The sequence below is a fragment of the Musca autumnalis genome, unplaced genomic scaffold (assembly GCF_047663935.1).
Source record: "Musca autumnalis isolate F117 unplaced genomic scaffold, ASM4766393v1 scaffold_1, whole genome shotgun sequence".
Lineage (NCBI taxonomy): Eukaryota > Metazoa > Arthropoda > Insecta > Diptera > Muscidae > Musca > Musca autumnalis.
In genome coordinates, this window is record NW_027411644.1 from 289671718 (window position 1) to 289686909 (window position 15192).

At 36.0% G+C, this 15192-nt stretch overlaps 1 protein-coding gene across 4 annotated transcripts in view; it reads right to left on the bottom strand.

The window, feature by feature from the left end:
* LOC141389683 (octopamine receptor beta-3R-like) overlaps nt 1–15192 on the bottom strand; it is an 825473-nt gene that overhangs the window by 178102 nt on the left and 632179 nt on the right. The gene's annotated exons all lie outside the window — the stretch shown is intronic.

Here is a 15192-nt window from a genome sequence, read left to right on the forward strand (position 1 = left end):
TTGCCCATGAAACTAAGTTTTGAAATAATATGACGAAGACTAAATGTTGGACCAAATCGGTTGAACAATTCGAGAGTTATCGTGTTCTCCTTTCGGGTTTTCCCAAGAAATATGAACTTGCCCCTGGAAAAACTTTTACCGTCGTAATGGAGGTAGCGAATGCAAATAGCTTTATCAAAAATCAAAGTGATTCGAGAGCAGGTCTTAAAGTGAACTTATCCGAAATTTTGTGTAAGAGGTACCAGAAGGAGTAGACATATATAGTCCATATTCTAACGTGTTCTATATCTGGTAGATATATTAGGATGTGCAAAGTATAGATTACATCGGTCACTCCCTTCAAGAGTTATCGTGCGCAAAATTTTTCCGAACATTTTTGAAGTTTTGTGGGGGAGGTACCTGAAGGAGTGGACTGATATGGCTTTTCTTCAAACTCAAACTATGTTTGGACAAAATATTACTAAGGCCAAATTTTGGACCGAATCGGCAGATCCGTTCGAGAGTTTTCTTGCGCTCCAACCACCTCACACGGTGTCATAGGGGTTTTTTTTGCAACTTTCGGGCTATTTTCTCAGGAAGTATGGACTTGCCCCTGAAGAAACTTGTACCGTCGTATGGAGGGCAGTGAATACAAGTTGCTAAAACAAAAATCAAAGCGATTCGAGAGATGGCCCTAAACTGAACTTTTCCGAAATTTTGTGTGGGAGCTCCCCGAAGGAGTGGACCGATTGAGTCCATATTGAAGCCATATCTAAGTCTGGTACACATTCCACGATGTGCAAAGTATGGACCAAATCGGTTACTCCCTTCATGAGTTACCGTGCGCATAAATTTTCCGAACATTTTCGAACTTTTGTGGGGGGGAGGTACCGGAATGAGTGGACCGATATAGCCCATCTTCGAACTTAAACTAAGTTTGGGTAAAATATTACGAAAGCCAAAATTTGAACCGAATGGGTTAATCCGTACGAGAGTTATCGTGCGCTCCAGCCAGACAGACAGACAGACAGACGGACGGACATTGCTCAATCGACTCCAAATTGTCTGAAACACATTTCGTCCAAACATACTTGGGGTCTAAAACCATTATTTCGATGAGGCACATTTTTCCCGTATGAAAGTGTATATACCCTCGTTAGCATAAATGCTGAGGGTATAACAAGTAAAAAATTATCAGTCGGCTTTGCCGACAGAGATATACCCTCAGCCTGTGTATATTGAAACAATTTTTTCCCAAAATAAGTATGTATTTAGGGGGTTTTAAAACTTTTGGGCGTTTGAACTGGCAAAAATGTTGATTAGGATTAAAGATCAAAAGTTTTGCGGAGGAGCTACTAATAGGAATGTGTCGACATTGACCGTTATGGAAGTGGATCTCCAGCCACAACATATGATGCCATAGGGGGTTTTTACACTCTTCGGGCTGTTTTCTCAAGAAGTATGGACTTGCCCCTAAAAAAATTTTTACCATCGTAATTGCGGCAGCGAATGCAAGTTTCTTCAACAAAAATCAAAGTGATTCGATATTAGGTCTTAAAGTGAACTTATACGAAATTTTGTTTGGGAGGTACCGGATGGAGTGGACCGATATGGCTTATCTTCAAACTTAAACTATGTTTGGACAAAATATTACTAGGCCAAATTTTGGACCGAATCGGCAGATCCGTTCTAGAGTTATCTTGCGCTCCAACAACCGCACACGGTGTCATAGGGGTTTTTTGCAACTTTCATCCTATTTTCCCAGGAAGTATGGACTTGCCCATGATGAAACTTGTACCGTCGTATGGAGGGCAGTGAATACAAGTTGCTAAAACAAAAATCAAAGCGATTCGAGAGATGGCCCTAAACTGAACTTTTCCGAAATTTTGTGTGGGAGGTACCCGAAGGAGTGGACCTATTGAGACCGTATTGAAACCTCATATTACTCTGGTAGAAAGTTTATGCTATACAATGTATGGACCAAATCGGTCACTCCCTTCAAGAGTTATCGTGCGCACAAACTTTTCGAACATTTGTGGGGGGGGGGGGGGGTACCGGAAGGAGTGGACCGATATAGCTCATCTTCGAACTTAAACTAAGTTTGGGAAAAATATTACGAAACCAAAATTTGAACCGAATCGGTTCATCCGTTCGAGAGTTATCGTGCGCTCCACCCAGCAGGACAGACAGACAGGTTTAAATATGGACTATATTTTTCCAATCCCTCGGGTACCTCCCTCCCAAAATTTCGGAGAGGTTCACTTTAAGACCTGCTGTCGAGACCCTTTGATTCTGTTGAAGCAACTTGCATTCGCTACCTCAATTACGACGATAAATGTTTTTTCAGGGCAAGTCCTTACTTCTTGAGGAAACAGCCCCTATATGTAGTCGCTGGAGAGCACGAAAACTTCTTCTTCCACATAGGGTACCTCCCCCACAAAAGTTCAACATTCGTGTCAAAATGCAGTTTAGGGTCTCTGTTCATTGTGGTCCTGCTGTTTACAGTCATATTATGTTTTCTGTGGACAAGTCCATGCTTCCTGGCATACGGGTCCAAAGTTATAAGATGACCCACTGAAATAACTATTGTGACCAATATATATCAAAAATATATGACTCTCAAAATCAGATCCACTTCCTATGTCGTCTATTCATTTAAGTAGCCCCTCCCCAAAACTTTAATCCTAATCCACATTATCGTCGGCAAGTTCAAAGGTACGAAATGGCCACAAAATTCTAAAAAGACCCGAAATACATTCGATCTGTCCGTAGATTTATATTTCAATTCACATAGGCTGATGGTATAACTCTGTCGGCAAAGCCGACTGATTCTTTTTTACTTGTTTTTTTGTTTTTTTGATTTTTCTCATCTATGAACATTGTAGTTTCAGAATCCGCAAAAACGTCCCAGGTGTAAGCACCTTCCATTTAAATTTGATTCAAGAGCACCGTGATAATTTTAGTAAAATAAGGACAAAAATACATATTTCCAACAATTATCGGATTTGAATCAATACCATAATTCAAATTCCTTCAAATTGAAATGTTTACTTTAAATTCTCATCAATAAATTTGTATTTCGAAGTACTTGATTTTGACCTTTTTTGCCCACGGTCGTGACACTGTGCGACGTCAGTATGATTAACACGTTCGCGGACGTGAATGCTATAGCATTCATTTGCAAAGTCAATTTTTTATCATTTACTTCTATACAATCGTACGTTTTTGCGATTAAAGTACATAGTACTATTAATTTTATCAATATCCATAATATAATAAATAAAAAATTGTAATAGGACTAATAATTACTTAATAAATACAAAAAAACTAACTTCTGAAAAAATTGGGTGTCCGCGAACGTGTTAAACGTATCGAGATACAACGATAGATATGTATGGTGACATATGGAATCTCGAAATTTTTCATGTGTTCAACTGCAACTCTTTCATGCTCTGTGGCATACAACTATAATCGTAAGTAAATAATTTCTTACTTTAATCAATCCATGTTTTATTAAAACTTTCACACGTTTTAAATTTGAAATATAAATATTTATTTTCTTAAAAAACCGAAATTGAAAACAACAGAAAACTTCCCTCTTAACACGCATCAATCCAAAAAGGTCAATCATTGCTAGGTTACTTTGAATGGATTCGGTCAATGCGAAACACGGAGAAAGTGAGAAGTGAAATTAACAAAAAAATTGATTTGCTCTTTCTGTTGATATTCGTTGTTCGTTTGCTTTTTTCGCTGGACAACCAGAATAACCCTTGAAATATAAATGGAATATTTGTGGTAGGGTAAAATTGAATTAGTTGGTTCTTTTTTTCGTTTTTTTGAAGATCTTTTTTGAATTGAATATGAATATTGACATTGGTCCCTTGTGAGTGAAGTGGGGAAAAGTGTCCAGCATAAAAATGCCAATCGAAACTAAAAAGGAATGCTGAACAATTATAACTGGTTGCGAATGGTTGAAGTGTGATTGAATTAAAAAATAGATTTTTTTCACACTTTGTACTGTTTGCTTTGCTTTGACCAAACATTACCCTCCTAGTTATGGTCATGTTGACAGTTCAAGCTTTCAGTTCGAACTGAATCTTCCACATATTGGTATGTTCGATGTTCACATGTGTGAAAATTTCATCATTTATCTTCATTATATGTAGATTTCATTGAATCGCCATGATTACTCAGCTGAAATTCATGTTGTTCGTTCTAGTCATTGGTCGAGATTAGTGATGAATGTAGGTGAGGTTATGCTATACAAACATGGCCTGCAATTATCCTCTTAATCTCATGGCATACTTGTTAACCTCCCCCATCCCATAACATGTGGTGGTAATTTGAATTGGTTGTGCTGCCCAGTCATGGTAACAATAATGAAGAATTGAAGAAGCCTTGGGTGGGAAATGTGGCTATGATGTGACATTTGTCACATTGCCTCAAGTCAGATAAGAATTGATTGATTTTAGCATTTCACACCACCATCACCAGCACTCAGCAGACAAACACCCACGCACACACACACTCACACATTGAATGCCCACACATCCTCACGCAAGTCACTGGACATTCATTTTGTTTTTCATCCTTCACATATTTGCTATTTTCCGTACGTTGTACGTGTTCAGGATTTGCATAAATGCCTGTAACGATTGTTGTATTATCGCCTCTTTGGACACACCTCAGCTGGACTTCATTTAAATGTTTTATGCACACACACACACTTGTGCTCAAACCCAGCAAACACAATGTCGGACGTCCGACGCGTCTGCTCAAAGTCGGAAGTTTTTTCCGACGCGTCTGACCGACTTCGGTCCGAACTCTGTCCGACTAGTCTGACGAACTTTTAAACTTGTAAATAAGCAGAAAGAAAAGAAAGTGTAATTGTTGATGCAGTTCGAACGAAAAATTGAGTGCTCGGGTTTTAATTTCTGTATCGGAGGACAAATTTGGTTTATTTTTGTTATGCGTGTTGATGCATAATAGTGTTTAAATGTTATTCATAGTGATCGGTTGCATACATATTTCTTTATTTTTATTAAGGTAATGAAAGTAAAAATTTTCTTCGTCAAACTTCAACACTATTCCGTGGAAAGTCGTATGTTTTATATTTGTATATGACCAAATTTAAGTTTCTGAACACTTTTATGTGTATCAAATTTTTTTGCATGTGAAGACATGTATTTTTTTTATATATTAATAACAATTGTTTTACATATTTCACAGATTGTGTTGACGCATTTGTTGTTCTCCACAGTTTGTTTTTCCACCAAGTTTAACACAGCATAAGATGATATTAAAACCTTTAATATGTTTATAATAGATAACCTTTTATAGGATTTGGATATTTCATGAATTAACTGTGTATTTTCAACATCTGTTAATAATAGAAACAAATTCTGTCGAATATTGGTAAATAAATCAGAAGTTCATACGATAGTTCATCAGACTTCGGACCAAATTCGGTCCGAAAGTCGACAAACACTTTCGAATTTCATAAAATTTTACTTCCGAATTCGGACCGATATCTGTCCGATAGTCGGTAAATAAATCAGAAATTTATACGACAGTTCATCAGAGTTCGGACCGAATTCGGTCCGAAAGTCGGCTAAAACATCCGATTTTCATCCGAATTTCGGTCAGAGAACACGTCAACCACTCCATATGACTTTCGGACAGAGTTCGGACCGAATTCGGATCCGAACTCGGACGTTTCATCCGACTTTCGGACCGAATTCGGTCCGACCTCTGATGTTTCTTCCGATTTTGGTTTGCTGGGAAGCCGCTCAAAATAACATACGGATAGAAACAAAAGTGTGTGTGTATGCGTGTTGAACTCTATGGCAATTGTTTTTAGTGTCAACGATAACAAGACTGATCTCAAAGGATTTTACTTCAAATGTCCCGCGGCGTTTAATACCCTTGTTTTGCACTCTTGTTGTTGCTGTTTTTATTGTTGTTTACTGGACAGTTTCTAGCATTTAATTTGCATAACTGTGATTCAAATTACGACAAACAAATGGACATTTATCATTGTTCTGTTGCTCGGATTGGACAAAAAATCAAGGATCATAATACTAAGGAGTATATTGTCTTAGGGTATGTCATATAGCCGAGGGCGTTATGTCAAGTAGGGTAAAGTTTTTTTTTTAAATAATTTTGTAAAGAATTTCTTAGAACAGAGACCGAAAAATCTAAAAATTTAAGGCTGTAATAGATGTAATTTTATACGGTTTATAAAGTCAAGTCTCTTTAAGAAGAACTTTGAAGAAAAACTTGTGTGGTGCGGCGTGGAAATGCTTGTTTTTTCGTAATATATAATTTTTTGCATACAAATGAACTGTTTTGAAGCATCTAGGGGGGATGGGGCTGCTGCCCTTCCCTAGCTATTCCTGGCTACACCCATGCTGCTACTCGAAGTTCCTCTGGTATCATTGGTCTACTGGTTTTCTTATCAGTGCTGCTAAAAATGCTTAAAATACCGAAATTCGGCAGGTGGCGATATATGGGGGTTATACCATAGCATGCACCTACATATGTTGACAATTTTTGGTGGAGTGGATTAGTGACTGTTGGGGACCCCAAATGTCAAATAACGGGGAATTTATTTGAAAAATGTAGCGTAAACTGTCAAAATACTGAATATCGGGAGTCACTGTTTGTGGAGAAGGATCGTGACTACGGGGAACTTCAAATGTCAAATAACGAGTAGTTCAGCCGGAAAATTGGCTATAAAAAACATGGTCCTACGTTACCAATTTTAAAAATGTAGCTTAAGTTCTCAAACTATCGAAAACCGAGAGGTTACGTTATATGGGGCCTATACCAAAACATGTTCATGCGGGGAACCTCAAATGTCATATTACGGGTAGTTTGGTTAAGAATAATGTAAGATTTTTTCAAAAAATTGAGAAAAATACTCCTTGTGTTTTCATATAATCCATATATCTATATAAATAAAAACAAGTAAAAAAGTATCAGTCGGCTTTGCCGACAGAGATATACCCTCAGCCTGTGCATATTGAAACAATTTTTTCCCAAAAAACGCATGTATTTAGGGGGTTTTAAAAATTCTGGGCGTTTGAACCGACACAAATGTTGATTAATATTAAAGATCAAAAGTTTTGCGGAGGAGATACTAAAAAGAATGGATCTCCAGCTTATGTAGTAGGTTTTTACACCATAGGGGGTTTTTACACCCTTCGGGGTGTTTGTTCAAGAAGTATGGAGTTGCCCCTGAAAAAACTTTTACCATCGCAATTGAGGCAGCGAATGCAAGTTGTTTCTACAAAAATCAAAGTGATTCCATATCAGGTCTTAAAGTGAACTTATCCGAAATTTTGTGTGGGAGGTACCGCATGGAGTTGACAAATATAGTCCATATTTGAACCTGATCTATATCTGGTAGATATATTAGGATGTGTAAAGTATGGACCAATTCGGCCATTCCCTTCAAGAGTTACCGTACGAACAATTTACCAAACATTTTTAACTTTTGTGGGGAACGCACATGAAGGAGTGGGCCGATATGGCTTATCGTCGAATTTAAAATATGTTTGGACAAAATATTACTAAGGCCAAATTTTGGACCGAATCGGCAGACCCGTTCGAGAGTTATCTTGCGTCCAACCACCTCACACCGTGTCATATGGTTTTTTTGCAACTTTCAGGCTATGGACTTGCGCCTGATGAAACTTATACCGTCGTATGGGTGGCAATGAATACAAGTTGCTAAAGCAAAAATTAAAGCGATTCGAGAGATGGCCCTAACCTGAACTTTTCCGAAATCTTGTGTGGTACAAACCCGAAGGAGTGGACCGATTGAGTCTATATTGAAACCTTATCTAAGTCTGGTACACATATCACGATGGGCAAAGTATGGACCTAATCGGTTACTCCCTCCAAGAGTTATCGTGCGCACAATTTTTTGAACATTTTCGAACTTATATTCGCTGCCCCCATACGACGGTATAAGTTTCATCAGGGGCAAGCCCATACTTCCTGAGAAAATAGCCTGAAAGTTGCAAAAAAAAACCTATGACACCGTGTGTAGTGGTTGGAGCGCACGATAACTCTCGAACTAACCGATTTGGTCAAAAATTTTACCTTCGTCATATTTTGTCATAGTTTCAGTTCGAAGATGGACAATACCGGTCCACAACTTCCGGTACTTCCCCGGATATTTAAAAAATTTCAATTAAATGGTATGCACGATATCTCTTGAACAAATTTGGTCCAAACTTTGGATCTCCTAATATTTTGTCCAAATTTAGTTTAACTTCTAAAATGAGGGTGCCTGAGGGTACCTCCCCCACAAAAGTTTAACATTTGTGTCTAAGTGCAGTTTAGGGTCTGTTCGACGATCCTTTGGAAATGTATACCGTTGCAGTTCGGTGTGGTCCTATTTACAACGATATTATGTTTTCGGTGGACAAGTCCATAATTCCTGACATACAGGTCGAAAAGTTGTGTGATGACCCACTGAAATGACTAGTGGGCGCGATATCTATCGAAAAGATATGACTCCCACAAACAGATCCACTTCCATAATGGACTATGTAGGTCCATTCCTTCAAGTAACTCCTCCGCAACATTTTTGAACTTCAATCCTAATCCACATTTTTGTCGGCAACTTCAAATGTCCAAAAAGTGCCACAAAATTCATAAAATATCCTAAATACATTTGATCTATCTGTGATGAAAATTTCAATTCACATAGGCTGAGGGTAAATCTATGTCGGCAAACCGACTGATTTTTATACCATCAGCATTTATGCTAACGAGGGTATATACAGTTTCATACGGGCAAAATGTGCCTCATCGAAATAATGGTTTTAGACCCCAAGTATGTTTGGATGAAATGTGTTTCAGACAATTTGGAGTCGATTTAGCAATGTCCGTCCGTCTGTCTGGCTGGCTGGTGCGCACGATAACTCTCGAACGGATGAACCGATTTGGTCCAAGAGTTGGCTATCGCAATATTTTGTCCAAACATAGTTTAAGTTCGAAGATGGGTTATATCGGTCCACTTCTTCCGGTACCTCCCCCTCAAAAGTTCGGAAATGTTCGGAAAATTTGTGCGCACGATAACTCTTGAAGGAAGTAACCGACTTGGTCCATTCTTTGCACATCGTGATATTTCTACCAGACTTAATTGAGGTTCCAATATGGACTTAATCGGACCACGCCTTCGGGTACCTCCCACACAAAATTTCGAAAAAGTTCAGTTTAGGACCTGCTCGCTAATCGCTTTGATTTTTGTTGCACCAACCAGTATTCACTGGCCCCCATACGTCGGTACAAGTTTTATCAGGGGCAAGTCCATACTTCCTGAGAAAATAGCCTAAAAGTTGCAAAGTGCCCCTATGACACCGTGTGTAGTGGTTGGAGCGCAAGATAACTCTCGAACAGATCTGCAGATTCGGTCCAAAATTTGGCCTCGTAATATTTTGTCCAAACCTAGTTTAAATTCGAAGATAAGCCATATCGGTCCACTCCTTCAGGTACCTCCCCCACAAAAGTTTAAAAATGTTCGGAAAAATTGTGCGCATGATAACTTTTGAAGGGAGTGACTGATGTAATCCATACTTTGCACATCCTAATATATCTACCAGATATTGATCAGTTTCGAATATGGACTATATTTGTCTCCTCCTTCTGGTTCCTCTCACACAAAATTTCGGATAAGTTAACTTTAAGACCTGGGCCCTATTCCACGAAACAAGTTATGAACTTTTCATTTTGCACTTATCAATATTTTTGACAATTCTCAAAGTTAAGTGTTCCACAGAACAATTATTTTTGATAAGTGATAAGTTGCTAATCATAAAGTGAGTTTGCTTACTTTTCAAAAAAATTTAGCTCTTTTTTTGATTTCTGTTCCACAAACGTTATTTCTGCTAAGTGAAAAGTTGTAACGGCAAAGAGTATTTTGCTAAGATTTTGCAAAAAAATTTGCTCTTTCGTTCCACAGAAAACTCTGCATTTTGATTTTGTAGATCAAATTTTGATAAGTTTGCCTTAAATTTGCGAGGTAAACGTTCTCTTTGCCAATGTACATTGTTAAAGCGAGATTTTGTTCGGAAATAGTGAAAACACGGTTATGACAAGAAATTGTAAAGATTTTTCCGAACTTCTACCCTCTGAATCAACCATCCTACTTCGAACTCTCACTATCCGAAATTCGACCCTACGAACAACCCCATTCCGAACTTCCACCCTGCGAACAACCCCACAAATCGATGTTTCTCGATTTTACATTTAGACTAAACTCTATTTGAGGGACTATTTTTATTTATTGCTATACCCTCCACCACAATATGGAGGGTATATTAGGTTTGTCATTTCATTTGTAACTCATCGAAATAATCATTTGCGACCCTATAAGGTATATACATATATTTATGATCAGCGTTAAATTCTAAGTTGATTTAACCACATCCGTCCGTCCGTCTGTTGTAATCACGCTATCTTCCGAACGAGTTGAGATAGGGGGATGAAATGCTGTTCACACGTGTCTTAAATCAAGTTGGAAGTTGACTTTTGTTATAGCCCCCATATAGCAGTGCCGTCGATTTCTGCTATTTTAAGGTTTTTAGCTACATTTTCAGAACGAAGTAGTTATAATATGCTTCCAAAACTTACCGACATAGGCCCATCTTTTATTATAGCCCCCATATACTGCCCAATTTCAGCTACTTTGGGGTTATTAGCTACATTTCCAGGCCGAATTAGGTATAATTCAGTCAATCACCAAGAAACGTCTCCACAAAAAATTATGGATATAGGTCTACGTTTTTTTATAGCCCCCATATACCAGTACCGTCCGATTTCAGCTATTTTAAGGTTTTTAGATACATTTCTAGAACGAATTAGTTATAATTTGGCAAGTAACTTCTCCACTTTGTGGAGAAAGAAAACTAATTACTCTATGCCGAACATAACGCTTTTTACTTGTTTTATTTCGCTTAATTTTATTGTATTTTATTTTATTTTATTTTATTTTATTTTATTTTATTTTATTTTATTTTATTTTATTTTATTTTATTTTATTTTATTTTATTTTATTTTATTTTATTTTATTTTATTTTATTTTATTTTATTTTATTTTATTTTATTTTATTTTATTTTATTTTATTTTATTTTATTTTATTTTATTTTATTTTATTTTATTTTATTTTATTTTATTTTATTTTATTTTATTTTATTTTATTTTATTTTATTTTATTTTATTTTATTTTATTTTATTTTATTTTATTTTATTTTATTTTATTTTATTTTATTTTATTTTATTTTATTTTATTTTATTTTATTTTATTTTATTTTATTTTATTTTATTTTATTTTATTTTATTTTATTTTATTTTATTTTATTTTATTTTATTTTATTTTATTTTATTTTATTTTATTTTATTTTATTTTATTTTATTTTATTTTATTTTATTTTATTTTATTTTATTTTATTTTATTTTATTTTATTTTATTTTATTTTATTTTATTTTATTTTATTTTATTTTATTTTATTTTATTTTATTTTATTTTATTTTATTTTATTTTATTTTATTTTATTTTATTTTATTTTATTTTATTTTATTTTATTTTATTTTATTTTATTTTATTTTATTTTATTTTATTTTATTTTATTTTATTTTATTTTATTTTATTTTATTTTATTTTATTTTATTTTATTTTATTTTATTTTATTTTATTTTATTTTATTTTATTTTATTTTATTTTATTTTATTTTATTTTATTTTATTTTATTTTATTTTATTTTATTTTATTTTATTTTATTTTATTTTATTTCATTTTATTTCAGTTTAATTTAATTTAATTAATTTTTTATTTTATTTAGTTTTAATAATATCAGTTTCTTTTCATTTTTTCGCTCGTCTCAATTTTACATGTCTTATTTATTATTGCCAAGTAAAAAATAATGCAAAGATGATAAAACGTTTTGTCGATCAAATATCATTCACACTTTGCAAGAGAACTGAGAGACTTACCAATATGGCGGAAAAATTGAGCAAGAGAGCAGAACAACTGTGCTAAAAAAACAGTGATAGACAAATTTGCTAAGTGCAAGGGAAATTGAAAAGTAATTTTGTGGAACAAAAAAAGGTTATCACTTTTCAAAATAACTACTTTTTGATAAGTGCAAAATGAAAAGCGATAAGTTGTTTCGAGGAATAGGGCCCAGCTCTCGAATCACTTTTATTTGTTTTTAATCGATTTGCATTCGCTACCTCCATTAGACGGTAAACGTTTTTTCAAGGGCGAGCACATATTTCTTGGGAAAACAGCCCGAGAGGTGTACAAACCCCCTATGTCACCATATGTGGCGGTCGGAGAGAACGAACTGTTCAACCGATTTGGTCCAACATTCATGCGGGAATACCGGTCCACAAGTTCCGGTACTTCTCCCCAATATGTCAAATGTCACTAAAATGCTAGGACGATATCATTTGACCAATTTGGTCCAAACTTTGGATCTCCTAATATTTTGTCAAAATTTAGTTTAATTTCTAAAATGTCCCATATCGGTTCTCCCTAAGGGTACCTCCCCCACAAAAGTCCAACATTTGTGTCTTAGTGCAGTTAATTCCTAATTCACATTTTTGTCGGCAAGTTCAAATGTCCAAAAAGGGCCACAAAATTCCGAAGAGACCTTAAATACATTCCATCTGTCCGCAGGTGAAAGTTTCACTTCACATTCGCTGAGGGTATATATCTGTCGGCAAAGCCGACTGACATTTTTTCATTTGTTGGTAAATACTGTACACAACCCCACAAACTCCTGAAAATGTCAAAATACATTTAACCACTAGTGCTATTGCTCTTTTTTGTACAGCCACAGTTAGATGGTTTATGGCTGTCAATATTCGGCTGAGGAGAGAACCAATTTTTATCTTATGACACAAACATCTTATTGGAACTTTTCGAAATCAGAAACAACAAACAGACAATGTTGTCGAGTTCTTAGCGTTCTAAGCCACTGCCAATCTATCAAACTTCTGAACTGGAAGGCAATACAATCCATGAAAAAAGTCTTCGATTGTATATGTGTGTGTATTGAAGAAGGATACTAGGAAGACCAGAGACACTAGGCTGACTTGATAGTAAAACAAGTAAAAAAGTGTCAGTCGGCTTTGCCGACAGATATATACCCTCAGCCAAAGTGAAGCGAAACTTTTACCTCCGGACAGATCGAATGTATTTCAGGTCTCTTCAGAATTTGGCCCTTTTTGGACATTTGAACTTGCCGACAATAATGTGGAATAGGAATTAACTGCGCTAAGACACAAATGTTGAACTTTTGTAGGGCAGGTACTCTTAGGGAGGACCTTTATTGGCCATTTTAGAAGTTTAACTAAATTTTGATAAAATATTAGGAGATCCAAAGTGATATATTTTAAATATTGGGGAGAAGTACCGAAAGTTGTTGACCGGTATTGCCCATGTGCTTAAGTTTGGATATAATATGACGAAGACCAAATGTTGGACCAAATCGGTTCTTCGACCACCACATATGGTGACATAGGGGTTTTTTACACCTTTCAGGCTGTTTTCGCAAGAAATATGGACTTACCACTGAAAAAACTTTTACCGTCGTAATGGTGGTAGCGTATGCAAATAGTGAACTTATCCGAAATTTTGTGTGAGAGGTACCAGAAGGAGTAGACAAATTTAGTCCATATTCGAACCTGATCTATATCTGGTAGATATATTAGGATGTGCAAAGTATGGATTACATCGGTCACTCCCTTCAAGAGTTATCGTGCGCAAAAATTTTCCGAACATTTCTGAAGTACTGTGGGGGAGGTACGTGAAGTAGTGGACCGATATAGCCCATCTTCGAATTTAAACTATGTTTTGGTAAAACATTACGAAGGCCAAATTTTGGACCGAATCGACAGATCCTTTCGAGAGTTATCTTGCGCTCCTACCACTACACAAGGTGTCATAGGGGCTTTTTGCAACTTTCCTGCCATTTTCTCGGGAAGTATGGACTTGCCCCTGATGAAACTTGTACCTTCGTATAGGGAACAGTGAATACAAGATGTTACAACAAAAACCAAGGCGATTCGAGAGCAGGTCCTAAACTGAACTTTTCCGAAATTTTGTGTGGGAGGTACTCGAAGGAGTTTACCGATTGAGTCCATATTGGAACCTCATCTAAGTCTGGTAGAAATTTCATAATGTGCAAAGGATGGATCAAAGCGATTCGAGACCAGGTCCTAAACTGAACTTTTCCGAAATTTTGTGTGGGAGGTACCCGAAGGAGTGGACCGATTGAGTCCATATTGGAACCTCATCTAAGTTTGGTAGAAATTACACGATGTGCAAAATATGGACTAAATCGGTTATTCCCTGCAAGAGTTATCGTGCGCACAAGTTTTGCGACAATTTTTGAACATTTGTGGGGGAGGTACCTGAAGGAGTGGACCTATATGGCCCATCTACGAACTTAAATCGAATCTGGACAAAATATTTCGATACCCAAAATTTGAACCGAATCGATTGATCCGTTCGAGAGTTATCGTGCGCACCAGCCAGCCAGACAGACGGACAGACAGACAGACGGACGGACATTGCTAGATCTACTCAAAATTGTCTGAAACGGATATCGTACAAACTAAACCATTATTTCGATGAGGCACATTTTTGGTCGTATCAAAGTGTAAATACCCTCTTTAGCCTAAAGGCTGAGGGTATAAAAAGGCATCAAAAATACTTCACAACTGCAAATTTGCAATAAGTTTAGTATATATACAAGTTTTCAAAGTCAGCCTTTATCTAGCACCACATCTAAATATGCTTGATGAGCTGGCTTAAACCACCAGCGAAACGATCGCAGCATATAGGTTGGATGTGTGTGGACTTCGCTAGATATCACTTTTTCAATACAAAACTCCTTAGGTCATGATAAGCTCAATTCAATAAAACTCTCACAAATAAATGTCCTTCGTCCTAATAAGACAACAATTAAATAACTATTGAACTTTCCTAAAGTTATCAAACAACCCTCCAATAATTTTAAAAATATATTTTAAGCATATGTGATGAATCAAGAGATGAATGATTGACTTATTCTAATCGATTAATTCGAGTGACAAATAGATTTTGCAGCAATGGAACACAACAAATTAGCAAGTGTCAATCGTCACCGTGGGATACCACCATGACTAGTCAAAGGGGAAAAATGTGTTAC